A 14,368-nucleotide genomic window follows, 5' to 3' on the forward strand; every position below is an offset into this window, starting at 1 on the left:
TAAGTTCCCCCTTAATAGAGATACATGAACCAACTGGAGGCGCATCCAAATCATCAAACCGACCTCTAGAAAGTTCTAGAAGTAACCACAAGTAACTTTTTTAAGATGAAACTCGCGCATTTTGCCTTTTACAGAAGGACGCACCTGTCCCTTAACATACAGAGCGTCCAAGGACGCACCTTTTGTGAACATGGTCCGCGTCCCCGCAGGTAAGGCTAGAGAGAACCTGCGACCCCAGAGATAAACATATTTTTTACAAGACTTTCTCTCTTCTTTGAGTTTGAGATGGATAACAGAGGCATAAGACTTGCCTAAGAGGGTAGCATGACTGTTGATTTGAGCCATACTAACTGTAAGTGGTCATGGTGACATTTTTTAGTGTAACAGATTGCCCCCTAAAGTGCGAAGCCTGGAATAGATTTAGGGTTTTGTAATTCTAGGAAGGGTGAAGCGCTTTATCATTTCAAGGATTGTCTTGTGGATGACCGGTTGGAACCTGCAATTTTCAACACAAAATACATGGATAAGATTATATCATCACTGAGGTAGGCATTCCCATACTCAGATTCAAAACTTTAACTAATGGACTAACTATTCTGATACAGGAATGATCTTGCAGTACATCATTTTTATAGACTTTTGTAGACACAGTATGGCGCAGCCATCTGTTTATGATTAGTCTACATAGATAATGAATACAAAACTCCTCGCAGCCTGGATGGTAGAAACTAGATCCAGGGTCTTCACTTCTACTTCCTGAATTGGTACGATTCTAGCCATGTGATTAAATGATTCGATGTCGAACATGTTAGAAACCACTTGATTACCAGTCGATGATGTAAACTGTTAACAAGCGTGAGAGAAACCACCAGTAATGTCAATGGTTCTCAAAGTACCAAGCACAACCCGTGAAATGTGAATAGATGTTTTGATGTCGAACACTTCACGGAATCCTTTGATCGAAAGTCAATGATGTAAACTGACGTCAAAGGCGAGAAACCTGCCATTGATGCATGCAGACTTCAAGGTGCTGTCGATTCCTAAGTCATCTTTCTAGATAATGTGTCGATGTCGATAGAAAGCGACCCGTTGCAGGCAAGCCCGCAACACGAAATCATTGTTCAAGTTGAAGAAATGTTGCTGTAAGGACTGACTCAGGGATGGTCAAATGGATGACAAGTATTTTGCAGATGAAAGTTTTTGCTTGCAGACCTCTTGAACACATAACGACACGACAGATGGCTTGGTGACGAATAACTCAAAGTTAATCCCCGGAACCCGGTTAAAGACTTTCAAAGTGGTTTGGTCAACTGTGAGGTAAAAGATTTCCCAACCCAGGTGAATGAAAAGTGTCGTGTTCAAGAGTGGTAATAAAGTTTCTTTTGAGACAAAAGGTGACAAACAGGTTCATTCTTCTCTCTTTTCCCCCACCATTTCTGGCAAGTACCTCTTTATTTTTAACAAGCTTGAGGAGGATAACATATGCTTGATTATAAGCTCATCCTTCGGACGAGTCCAACCTAGTTTAAATTCGAACCCTAGGAAGGAGTGGTTCGTTCCTGTTTGTAATTGAACAGGTCCTTTACTGTAAAAGTTTTAACGAGTCCAGTATAGGAGAAACTCGGCGTTTTTCATTTTTAGAGAGTCTGAAAAAACAAAAGGAGACTCCACGTTGAACTTTTTCGTATATTTGTGTCCCTCAAGCCCGAAAAAGTATAAAATAATACCTGGGGGAACCGCTTGATCTTGCGACCAAGGAGTACTTTCATAATAGTGTCGTCGACCTGAAAAGTAAAAAGCGATCAAGGACACGTCGTTTTATTTCCTTATCGAGTTTGAAACGACAAAAACCCGGCAATCTTTTCCTGATTTTACGGTCAGAAAAGAGCTAAAAGGGGACCGTCTTTTAATTCCGTTTTAACGAGTGTAAAAGAAACGCTCGGCGATCTTTTCATTTTTTAGGAGTCAGAAAAGGGCTTAAAAGATGACTCTGATATTTTATTTGTGAAAAAATTACAATTTCCCTCGAAATCCCTTTGTCCTGCACAAAAGCGACACATTACTCATACCTGTTTAAAATAGGCAAAAATACATTCAAAAACATCTTTTCATGGTAAAAAATGAACTAATTCATCCAAAAAACCTATAAAAAGACCTTTTACCATGTCATTTTTACCGTTTGACTTTGGAGGTTGAAAAAGGAGCTTTTGACAAGAAACTTCCCGTGGTCGCTGCGGAAAATCTGACCGTCGGAATCGAACGCCGTCTCATCCAGGTATTTTACACATCCTACTCTGCATTTCTATCCGTTTAGAATCAATTTTTAGGTCTTAGTTTCATTTTTTGGGGGGGTTTTGGTTTTGGAATGCGCCTCTCGGCGGACGCAGGTGCCCTTCGGGTGACCTGCGTCCCCCGACTTTTTCTCATACGGGAAAACGGTCGGAAGACGCAGGCCGCCTTCAGGCCAGCTGCGTCCGGGCGCCCTGTGCTACAAAGCCGGGGTGCGTCTTCCGAGAAGTGCGCATTTCAAAACCCCAACTCCCTCAAAAAACCACCAAAAATTCCCAAATCAATTTCTAATTGCTATTTTTGATATGCAGGGCATTAATCATGTTAGACTGGAGAGAAAGAGAGCATGTAGAGGAAGATGAAGCTGCAATAAATCACCAACCTTCTCTGGATGCCCTAAGAGCATGCGGATTATACAAATATTGGACCATACCGGGCATGAGGGGCCAGGTAAGATTCTTGGAATGGCTGGTTGAGCGATGGAACGTTCAAGAACAATGCTTTTACATAGGAGGGCACCAGCTCGAGATAGAGCCCTCGGATGTATACTTTCTCACTGGCTTGCCGAACAGAGGTGAGCAACTCAGTCTTGCGGGGACTAGGCCGGGTGGCCAATCCCTTGATAGTCTCCGCGAGGATTGGTGCACACGTGGGGCTCACCATTCAAAAGGCATAGAGATAAAACACATCACTTTACCGGAACTCAAAGTCATAGCGTTCACGGTTACCAGAATTTGCGGCGCGGCCGCTTTACACATTGCTTCCGGATCCCAAATGCGGATGGCAATTGACTGTTACCAAGGCACCATTTTCAACTGGTGTGAAGCTGTGTCGGCTCATATGAAGAGCCAACTGACCAAGGCAAAGAACGGACGACTAAAGACTTTTGGATATGGGCCTATAGTCGTGAGCTTTGCCTTGGAGAGAGTTCCAATGCTGATCCCTCAGCAACTCACTGTTGATATCTTGGGTCCTCGGCAGCCAAAGCTGATACGATGGGTTGCGGTGATGGCCCGGCATCCTGACGAGGGTGCGACAGTAGTTCGATTCTCAGATAGTTACTTTCACTGGTTAGAGGACCAGGTTTTTTCGATACAGGACTTTCCGTATGCCGGAATGGATTTCAGAGGTGATCCGGACATGGTTCTTCCACAGGGAGAACAATGGGACGACAGAGGTACTTTTATTTTCACAAGTTTTCTAATTATGTATTTTTTTTAATTTTCATATATATCGTCTCAAAACTAACAGTAAAATTTTCAAAATGCAGATGTTGGTCCACAGCGTCCAGCCAACCTCCGGCCTTTTGATAGACTACATCCAGCTGCACCGGTACCGGTCCCACAGGACGCGACAGCAGAAGTACTAGCTGAGTTGGAGCATGATCTAGAGCGTCTCACGGCAGATATACCTGAGACTACTATGGACGACATTCCTATCAGGCTTCAGCGCTTCGTAGTCGCGGTCCCTGGACCGTTTAGGAGATTTTTGCGTAAGGTAGCCCGCGCAGTGGTGTCATACAGAGAGCACCACCAGTGATTGACTAGTCACTTTTGTAGTCACATGTGACATTTTGACTTTTTGTACTATCATTTTGCCGATCATAAGGTGTTTTAAACCTATGATCGAAGACGATGTATATATTTTTTGACACACTTCTATCTATATATATCACTATTACCGGCTTATCTTGTTTAACATATGTGATGAAATGTTTTTAAATTTACTTGCATGATTATGTAAATGTCTGTCCAACATTCGAGAAGCAATTGCATCTGCTAATGTATTCAAAGACCTTGGAATATGTTGATATTCAATGTAATCAAATTCACGTTCCAAGAGACGCACTCTCAAAAACAACCTTAATAACACAGGATTCCTAATGGCATAAACTCTATTAAGCTGTAATACAACAAGTTCAGAATCTAACCTCACTATCAAACGTCGAATTCCAAATGAAATAGATTCGGATAATAATTCAATCACTGCACTGTATTCTGCAATGTTGTTCGTTGTTTGACCGAGGCTTACCCCATGCATAGAAACTAACTCGTCAGAGGGCGAATAGATAACCCAAGCTGCGGAAGAGATATTCCGTGTACTACGACAAGCACCATCAGCAAATCCAATGTATGTTTGGAGAGGCGTCGACATCTGCAATATCAAGAGTAAAACCAAGATAAGCCAGAATAACGACGAAAAACCACACTCTCTAAGCTAAGCACACTGACTAAACTAACACACTTGCTAGCTAGAAAGAAAATCTAACCTATCTAAAAATTTCTCCATTCCCATCATTTAAGCATAATACCTCTTTAGGTAAAGTCCATTTCTGGGTTTACCCAAAGAGTCCCCATCAAAGTCAACTAGCTCATAAGCCCCTTTTGCTAGCTTTCGCTTTACAATGTAGGGCCCATGCCACATGGGAACGAATTTTCCGGCACCTAGCTTATCGTTAGCTTGATCATATAATAGTACTAGGTCTCCTTCCGAAAAACTTCGAGGGGTTACATTTCTATCATACTGAGCTTTCATTCGTTTCGCGTGAGTCTCGATTGCCAATGTAGCGTCACGTCGAGTCTCATCTAATTTAGCCAAGTACAATAAACGTTTCTCCTCTTCGGAAGTAGCTGGAAGTAATTCGACAGCCATTTGAAGTGATGGGATTTCGCATTCAATGGGTAACACAGCTTCTAAGCCATAAACTAGCTGGAAAGGAGTGAACCCTGTTGAATTTTTCACTGAGGTTCGGTATGCCCATAGCGCTGAAAATAACATGTTGTGCCAATTCGACCGATGAACACCAATGGTTCGTCGGATCATGATAACTAGAACTTTGTTGATAGACTCAACCAAACCGTTGGCTTGCGGATAATAAGGAGTAGAGCTATCGTGGCGCAAACCAAGCTGGCTTGTAAGCTCAGTCATCATGACATTTCGAAAATGGCTCCCATGGTCAGTAATGATTGCTTGTGGGACACCAAACCTAGTTATGATATGATTGAATACGAAAACTGCAGCTGTTTTGCCGCTTGCGTCGAATGTAGGCATCGCCTCGGCCCACTTAGTAAAATAATCAACCGCAAGGATGATATACGCATGCCCCCCGGCCGAGTGAGGGTTACAAGTAATAAAGTCGATACCCCATTTGGCGAATGGACCAACGGCAATTATAGGGTGGAGAGGAGCAGGTGGAGCGCGCATCTTGCGATCAAACACTTGACAGTTGTGGCACTTTCTGACTGCAATGATACAATCTTTAAACATAGACGGCCAGAAATAGCCAGCGCGCAACACCTTCTGAGCTGTGGCATACCCAGACATATGACCGCCACATGCTCCAGAGTGACAATCATTCAAAACCCTCTCAGCCTCTTCGTGAGTTAAACAACGTCGAAAAACTAAGTCTGCCCCCCGGCGATAAAGTGTATCTCCAATAATTTTGTATGGCTGGGATTGAAACCGAATTTTTCGACGTTCCGCTTTGGAAGCTTCAGGCCGAAAGGTTTGGGTTTGGAGATAAATGATTATATCCCCATACCACGGATCTACAGTACTGATAAGAAACAAAGATTCGTCCGCAATGGACTCCTCTGCCACAGTCTCTGTGTCAGCACTCGGGAAATCACACATCAATTCCGCAAAAACTAAGGATTTCTTAGACTTGGACTTCTCGAACTCCAAGTCGAACTCTTGCAGGATAACAATCCATTTAGAGTACTTGCCCCCTAGCAGTTGTTTTGTCAAAATATAAATCATAGGGTTGCAATCCGAAATAACTGTAGTTTTGCGGAGAAGAATGTAGTGACGGAAACGCTGGACAGCTTGAACGGCTGCCAGGGCCAATTTCTCCACATGCGAATATTTTAGCTCAGTTGGATTCAAGGTCCTACTAAGATAATATATCACATGCTCCGCTCCGAATTCATCTTCTTGAACTAACACCATTCCAATGGTGGAATGCGAAGCTGCGAGGTATAAGAAGTAGTCTTGGTTGTAGTTGGGAGGATGCAATAACGGTGCATGGGTCAACGCGTGTTTAAGTGCATCAAAAGATTGTTGGGCAATCTCGTCCCAAAAGAATTGTGCGTTCTGTTTCAACAACCGTGTAAAACCTTTAGTGACCTCGGCGTAGTTTGGGATGAATCGGCGTAAAAAGTTCGCTTTCCCTTGCAAACTTTGGAGTTGGCGCAAACTCGAAGGAGGAGGCAATTTGATGATAGCCTCGACTTTCGAGGGATCGACGCGAATGCCGGCTTTTGAAACAACAAATCCCAGCAATCGACCTGTTTCTATACAGAAAACACACTTGTGGGGATTCAACCGAATTCGATAATGCCTACACCTCATAAAGATTGCTCGTAGGTGGACAAGGTGATCAGCTCGATGTAAAGAATGAGCAGGCAAATCATCGAGATAGGGTTGCACAATGTGCTTGATGTCATGAAATGCATAAGACATCGCCCGTTGAAAAGTGGCCCCGGCATTCTTAAGCCCAAAAGGTAACTTGCAATAAGCAAATGTCCCCCATGGACAAATGAATGCCGTTTTTGGTTGGTCGGCAGGTAGAATATTGATTTGATTATAGCCCGAAAAACCATCCATGAAGGAAAACATTTCACTTCCGGCACAATCATCAATAATTTGATCGATATAAGGCGTAGGATAGTTGTCTTTTGGACAAGCTCGATTTATATCCCTATAGTCGATACAGATTCTTATTGTTCCTTGTTTCTTGTTGACCGGAACAATATTCGATACCCAATCCGTTAACGGGATCGGATAAATGAAACCTGCTTTCAACAGCTTTTCGACTTCTGCTTTAATCGCAGCCGCTTTTCGAGGGTGAATTTGACGCAACCGTTGCCGGACGGGTTTAGCATCCGGGTAGGTCTTTATTTCATGAACAACAATGGCAGGATCAATTCCCGGCATTTCCTCGTAAGACCAGGCAAACACGTCGCGGAATTCTTGGAATAGGGCCTTGTAAGTTTGGATTTCTTCTTCAGTACATGCGGCACCTATATGAATGTTTTCCTCGATTCCGGGCTTCACTGAAATATCAATGGGAATAGTACGAGAAATATTCCCTAAATTCAGCTCTGAATCAGAATGTTTCGTTGGATCCTGAGCGTCTTTGACATATTCAGCGGTAAAGATAGATGAAAAATCATTTTCAAATGCATCATCCTTAGGTAAAAACGAAGATCTGTGATGGAGATCTTCCCATGGTAGATCGTCTACACTTAGGATTTCGCGAAGTTGTTCGTCAGATGACACGACTTCGGGAAACGTTATCCGTTCTAAGGGTGAGGTGAAAAGTGACTCTTCACTGACCACATTCATTTGGTCGACTTCGGTTGAATGAAAGTCAGTAAAAGACATGAGAGCTTCATAAGCAATTTCATATGGACTCAAAGGCATAACATCACCGAGTGAGTCTATCTCAGAGTCAGATGGGACGAACCAAGGATCATCATAAATAATGTTTTCTGATGTAATCATATGAATGGTTGCAAACGAAGGATCTGCGCTGAGTGGAGGGAGAGGAAAAGTTCCCAGTAAACCGGAATCCTTAACTAAACCTACACCAACGTCCCTATAAGGGATTGTCGTTTTACCAACATGCTGGATACTTTCTGAAGAGGCTGGGTCGGATGAAAAGTATGTCAGCTGATCAATAGTCACGATCTTACCGTTATGTGGAAACTTAATTACTCTGAAGACCGATGAAACGACCGCTGTCATAGCATATGACCAACTTCGACCCAAAAGAAGGTTGTAGTCTAGAGGGGCATCAACCACTTCCACATCCAGACTAACGGTTTTACCTTCAACCCCTATAGGCAATTCTTGTAGAATACCAAACGGACGGAACCCACGGCCATCAAAGGCCTTAAGGATGGTGGGGGATTGGTTCAACGAAGGAGAACCAAGCGATCTCCAACATTGAATCGACATAATACACGTAGAAGCTCCCTCATCAATCACAGTCCGATGAATAGGCCTGTTTTTGACTATCACTGGAATTTGGAAAGCCATTTGATGGGGGAGACGTGGTGTACTATTTTCTAGATCAAAGATCATTAGGTTCGGGTCCTGAACATCGACAGCTCCGATAGCCGACAAAAGCAATTTCCGTTGTGCTGGGCATGATTGCAGCACTTCGAGTGCCGACATTGCTGAAGGTGAAACAGCTAAGTCCTCAACAATGTTGTAATTCTGGGCTGCTCTCGCATGTGGATTGAAAGCAGACCTTCGAAGTACACCCTTGGCGGGCGGCTTAATCACTAAGTCTGGGTTAGGTTTTTCGATCTGTAGTGGATCGGAACCAGGAGCTGAGGTTGATGGGTTAGAGTGAGAAGATTCTGCTTCCTTGCCATCAACAGGAGCCTTACTACCATAATCTTGCGATCGAGTCGCAATCCTCACATGAGACATCATCAAAATGGGTTCTTCACTGGCATTCGAAGAAGAACCTATCATCTTATTCTCCTGCTCTGGAAATGGATTCTTTAACACAGCAGGAGTGGGAGAACCTTTGACTATTTTTACAACCTCGGCCCGATGAGGGCAATCTCTCGTAAAATGATCCTCTTCACAAATAAGACAAGGATATCGAGGTTTGCGTTTTTCGTCATTGGTTTCCGACTTTTCAGTTTTCTCCTTTGGAGCCTTGTCTGCTTTAGCCTTCTTCTTTCCTTTCTTCTTTCCACCGTTTTTTGATTTGGCCGTAGATGACTCTACAGCGTGAATGTCGGCGGTAAGTTCAGGAGGAGAAGACTCTCCTGTCGGAGAATCAGGCAAAGTGATAATTGGAGTATTGGAGGCCTTGGAAGACTTCTTCTTACTCTTCGTAGTCACGATACCAATCATACCATCAGCGGCATGAGATCCCGAAGGAGCAGCAGCGATTTGATTCGACTTTGGAAGATCCGGAATTTTCTCGTGTAACGTACCCGACTGAGTGTAAACTAAGTCAAGGTATTGTGCCTGAGCAATGACTTGCTCCTCAGTAACTACTCCGGCCTTAGCTACATCTTCAGTAATCTTCGGTAATAATGATTTGACAAACCATTCAGCTAAGATTTGGTCCGGGATAAAAACTTTCACTAATCTCCTTCGACGTCTCCACTCATGAATGTGATCAGAAATATACGTGGACGTCGATTGTTTTAGTGAAGTTAATAACTCCGTGCCGTTATCGTATCTGACCGGCAACTGAAAGTGAGTTAAGAACGAGGTAGCTAACTGGCTAAAGTTGTAAAAAGAGGCCCGTGGTAACTCAATGTACCACTTGGCCGCGAGACCAATGAGTGTACGCTGGAAAAGACGTAAGCGGATGGAATCATCTGAGATAGAATTCGAAGCACACCAGAGGTGGTAAGTCATCACATGATTGGACGGATCCTCTCCAGACTTACCTTCGAACTTGGGTATATCACTGGGCAACTTATTTGGCATTGGCGGCCAGAACTGAAGATATTGAATTGGATCGTTCGTTAGGCGCGTCAAGTCGGGTAAATCTAAAGTTGCAATAAACGGTAACTGCCGGTTAGGATCTCTAAAACTCTGGGTCACAATACCAGCCCCAGGAGGAGGATATCCAGGATAACTAGGAACAGGAGTCGCATTTGGGATATTATATCCTCCTGGAAAACCAGGATTAACCGGACCGTACTGGGGTTGTTGAGGTTGTTGATAAGTGTACCCAGGATACGGTTGATACTGGTAAACCGGTTGTTGGACAGCTTGCCCAGGTTGGTACTGTCCCTGGTACGGAGGTTGAACAAATTGAGGTTGAGTAGTCACAACCGTACTTATACCAGGCTGACCTACAGGCATCTGGACCGTGGTTTGAATCGTAGATCCAGACAACGGTAAAGATGTCTGAGGTGCGGTAACAGGGACAGTAGAAACTGGAGCCGTCGATACTCCAGAAGTAAGTATGGTAGATGTAGCGGTAGTTGCAGCAGCCGTTTGAGATGGAGTACTAGGTGCAATTGCCGGCTGAGTAACTACCGAAGCTACAGAAGCTTGAACATTGGCTGGACAGGTTGCGGTTGCTGGGTTGGACCAGAAACTACGGGTTGTCCAGCTTGAGGAAGCATTTGTACACTTGGCTGCAACACCTGTTGACCCTGTGAGGGATCCCACACTAACATTCCAGGGTATTGACCCGTAACAGGTTGAGGGTACTGAGATCCATAACCAGATTGAGGGTAGGATTGATAATTGTAAGGTGCAGTTCCCATACTTGGAACATATGACTGACCTTGAGGCGGTTGATAACCTTGACTTGAGTATTGACCTTGGGTTGATAACCTTGAGGTAAATACTGATACTGGGGTTGACCTTGACCTTGAGGTTGGTACCCTTGAGGTTGATAACTTTGGGGTTGATACCCTTGAGGTTGCCATCCTTGAGGTTGCCATCCTTGAGGTTGATATTGATACTGAGGTTGACCTTGGGGTACATATTGAGGCTGAGGTTGACCTTGAGGTAAGTATTGCACCATAGGTACATACTGACTTTGAGGTTGCCCCCCAGACACAATTTTTGTACCTTGAGGTTGCCCCCCAGGCGTTAACTGCGGTTGCCCCCCAGGCGGTAATTGGCCACCTTGAGGTTGGGAAACGGGAACTGAACCTGACATCATGTAAATGTCTCCTACACCCAATGGTATATTACCACTGTTTCCAGCAAATAACCCATGATCAATGGGTTGAGGAGATGCCCCCGCAAAGGTACCAGAAAGTGACTGATACCCAGTGGGAACAGAAGGACCGCCGTGTAAAAAAGATTCAGGACTTTGTGTAAACACGGACGACTGACCAGACATATTTACAGGAGTATGAATACCTCCAGGTGGAAAAGGAGTACGAGGTGTGGAAAAACCGACTGAGTTGTCTAAAAAATTGGTTAACGCAAGGTACCAAGAAGTACTTCTAGGAGGACTGTAAAAGATGGATTCACGCTCCCTTAGATCAATAGTAAGTTGACCTTCAAGGTGAGAGACACCTATATCTTCTTCTGGAGCAAGTTCTTCTATAGCAATCAAACCAGAAGGTAGATTTTCGGTGATAATTCTTTCTATTCTCGGTGAATCAGGGACACTAGAAGTTGGAGTAACAGGTTCGGAAATTTCAGGTTCTTCGCCTGTTTCACTGGCAGATGAAAAACTACCAGCAAGCTCGGAAACTGTAACAGTTTCGGGATTGTAACCTGTTTCTAAACTTTGGTAATCTGGATGGACTACCAAGGAAGATTCTCCTTCTTCAGGTGAACCTACTCTACTGTCACTAGGAGGAGTTACAAGGACCTTTAACCCTTCGTACTGACCCGGAATGTCTTCAGGAGATTCACCCCGCGATTTACGGAGTTTTCTTAACAAATCTATTCCGGTAACAATCTCAGGAGACTTGCCCCGAAGTCTACGGGACTGTCTCGGTAATTCCGCCACAATTAAAGATTTTTAACTACAACACACGAAAACAAAGTAAAAATTTCAAATCAAACCACCTAAAGTCTTCTAAAGAAGCAAACAAATTTGAAGCACACGCCTAAATAATCTAGAGCGTCAAACCACACACAAACAGTAGTCTTCCGGACCAAAAGCGCTAGTTGGTGATTAGGCCCAACCTCGCAGGATTCAGTACAGAAATGGCGGGTGGAACAGTTACCCCGGCAACCTGCTTAATGAATAGACCGGCACAAGTTCCTCCACTTTAACCGTCTCGAAGTGAAGTGAACCCCCCGGAAAATCCAAGTGAGTATAACCGACGTCTGCTCCAGGTACAGTGGGACCTTCCCTCCACCGTCACCTCGGTAGAACCCTAAATATTATGGTCACTAAAGTTACCAATCACAACAATTACACCTGGGGGAACAGTCTAAACTCCGACAGCACGCAAGGGCAGAGTAGCAAGCTCCAATCCCCTTACCGGCTCCTTGACAACAATCCAAGGTTTACCGATAAGTGACCCCTGGCTCCTCGACAATGGTTAATCCGAGGTTTACCGTTTGTAATACGTACTGTCTGGCGTCGTTCCCAACGAGGGAGGAATGATCCCCTCACTGGTTCGGACACGAGCTCGTGCTTCTCCTTTAAGAGGAGCTTTCCCAGAGTATAACTGAAACAATTGGATTTAATCTACTCAAGATAAACTATCTGTTTGGTTTTGTAGTCTTGGAGAGTTAAGTACTCACCTACTCCAAGACCCTAGCCTAAGCTATGTTGGTGTTTCAGAGCCCTAGAAAAATAAAAATTACTAGATTGATTTTAATTTAAGCGTTACTTTTAAGGTTGTTTCTTAAGTCAAAAGGTGATGGAAGTGAAACCAGTGGTGTGTTGACTCGACTCGAAACCACTACAAAATGCACCTAGGATGATTTACCCACTACTTTACTTTTTCGATGAATTGCTTAACTAAAAAGTTGAGAGAATGCAATCTTTATAAAAGCAACTTCTTAATTGAAGACAATCAAAGAAACAATTCGTTTGTCTTTTCCAAGCATAAAAAACATGACCGCTCTTTACATGCACGAAAAAACTCTTTTTCTCTTTCAAAAACAAAAAGCTACTTGAAACAAGACTTTTAAAGAAGATGTTTTTGTATTTTTCTTTTAATAAAGCAAATAAATCTAATATAACCAAAAATCAATCTTAACAACTATTAAAATCTATGAAAATGCACTCATAAGCAAACTAAAAGGTAAATTTACTCTAAGCAATCTTAACGAGGCCAAAACTAACAATGATTATTCTAAGGTGTTTTACTTGATCACAATCAAATCAAGGACTAGCTTATTGCAGAACCAAAAACTAGTCAAAACAAAACTCTAATCTTTTTGTTCTTTTGTAAAATGGAAATCAACACTTTATAAACAAGTAATTCGAAATTTGACCCAAAACAACTTAAATGGCAAGCTGCTCACACAAGGAGACTTTACGACAGGCCCGACTTCTAAGAAGGCTGACTAACCAGAGAGATCTAAGGCTGGACAACTTTCTACCGTCAAAGTCACTACAGGACCTATTGAAAAATCAAACCCTAGGCCTAAACTTCGTTGAAATCCACTAAAACACTCAAAGCTCACAAAACAAGTTCAGGTGAAAATTCTTGACAGGGTACTAAAGGATCTGGGTAGAAAACACTAAGAAAAATCAAAATCTAAAAGCAATTAAAGCAAAAAATGGAATTTTCCTAAATTTTACAGGAAGACGCAGGCAACCCGTTATGACAGGTGCGGGCCCGCTCTGTGCAAACGGCAACAGCGCGTCCAAAGACGCACTGTGCAGTACTCAGAGGGTGCGTCCTTCTGGAAAAGTTGAGAAAAACCAAATCTAACTAAATCTAAAGCTAAGCCACCCAAATACTAATTCTCACAGTCAAAAACCAGAAAATAAAAATGATTTTCACAGAGCAAAGTTCACACAAAGGAAAAGACTCTCTCATTAATGGATTCCCCAGCGGAGTCGCCAATTTGTCGTGGCGGAAAAAGTCGTTTGTGCGGACACAACTGACCTCCCTAGGAGTCTAAACTCTCTAGCGACAAACAAGACAAAATGGAGTGATCTTTCTCTAAATACACCTTTTAAAACATGAAAACTACAAGTGTTTAGGCTTACCTTATTCCAAAACGCGGTTGTTGTAGTCCGTCCTTGCCGATCCGGATGAGCTCCTCCTTCAAGTCAATTCCTGCAACCACAAACAATCAAACAATTACCAAGCACTTGCATTTCATATAATAAAACATATATTCAACATGCAGACCAAGGAACACATGAAATAACTCATTAACACAAGCTATTGAGAAAAATAAACCAGTTTGTATTAATAACGAAACAAAGAAACTCTTACAACCTGGCCTTGGTGTTGTGCAAGTTCCTCCCAGGGTCCATCAAGGGTTTTCCTCTACTTTGACAAAGCTCACCCACTTCCAAGTAGAATCAAGCAAAGACAATCTCTCCTCACAAGGTTCTAAATGGGAGTCCTAATTCCTGCAGCATTTACCCAAAGAAAATGTATAGCTCCAACCTCTACTCCCTCTGGCTCAATGTCTTTATTTATAGTGC

This window comes from Pinus tabuliformis, chromosome 8 (assembly GCF_031772625.1).
Source record: "Pinus tabuliformis cultivar Carrire ecotype Pingquan chromosome 8, CPIR1, whole genome shotgun sequence".
Classification (NCBI taxonomy): Eukaryota; Viridiplantae; Streptophyta; class Pinopsida; order Pinales; family Pinaceae; genus Pinus; species Pinus tabuliformis.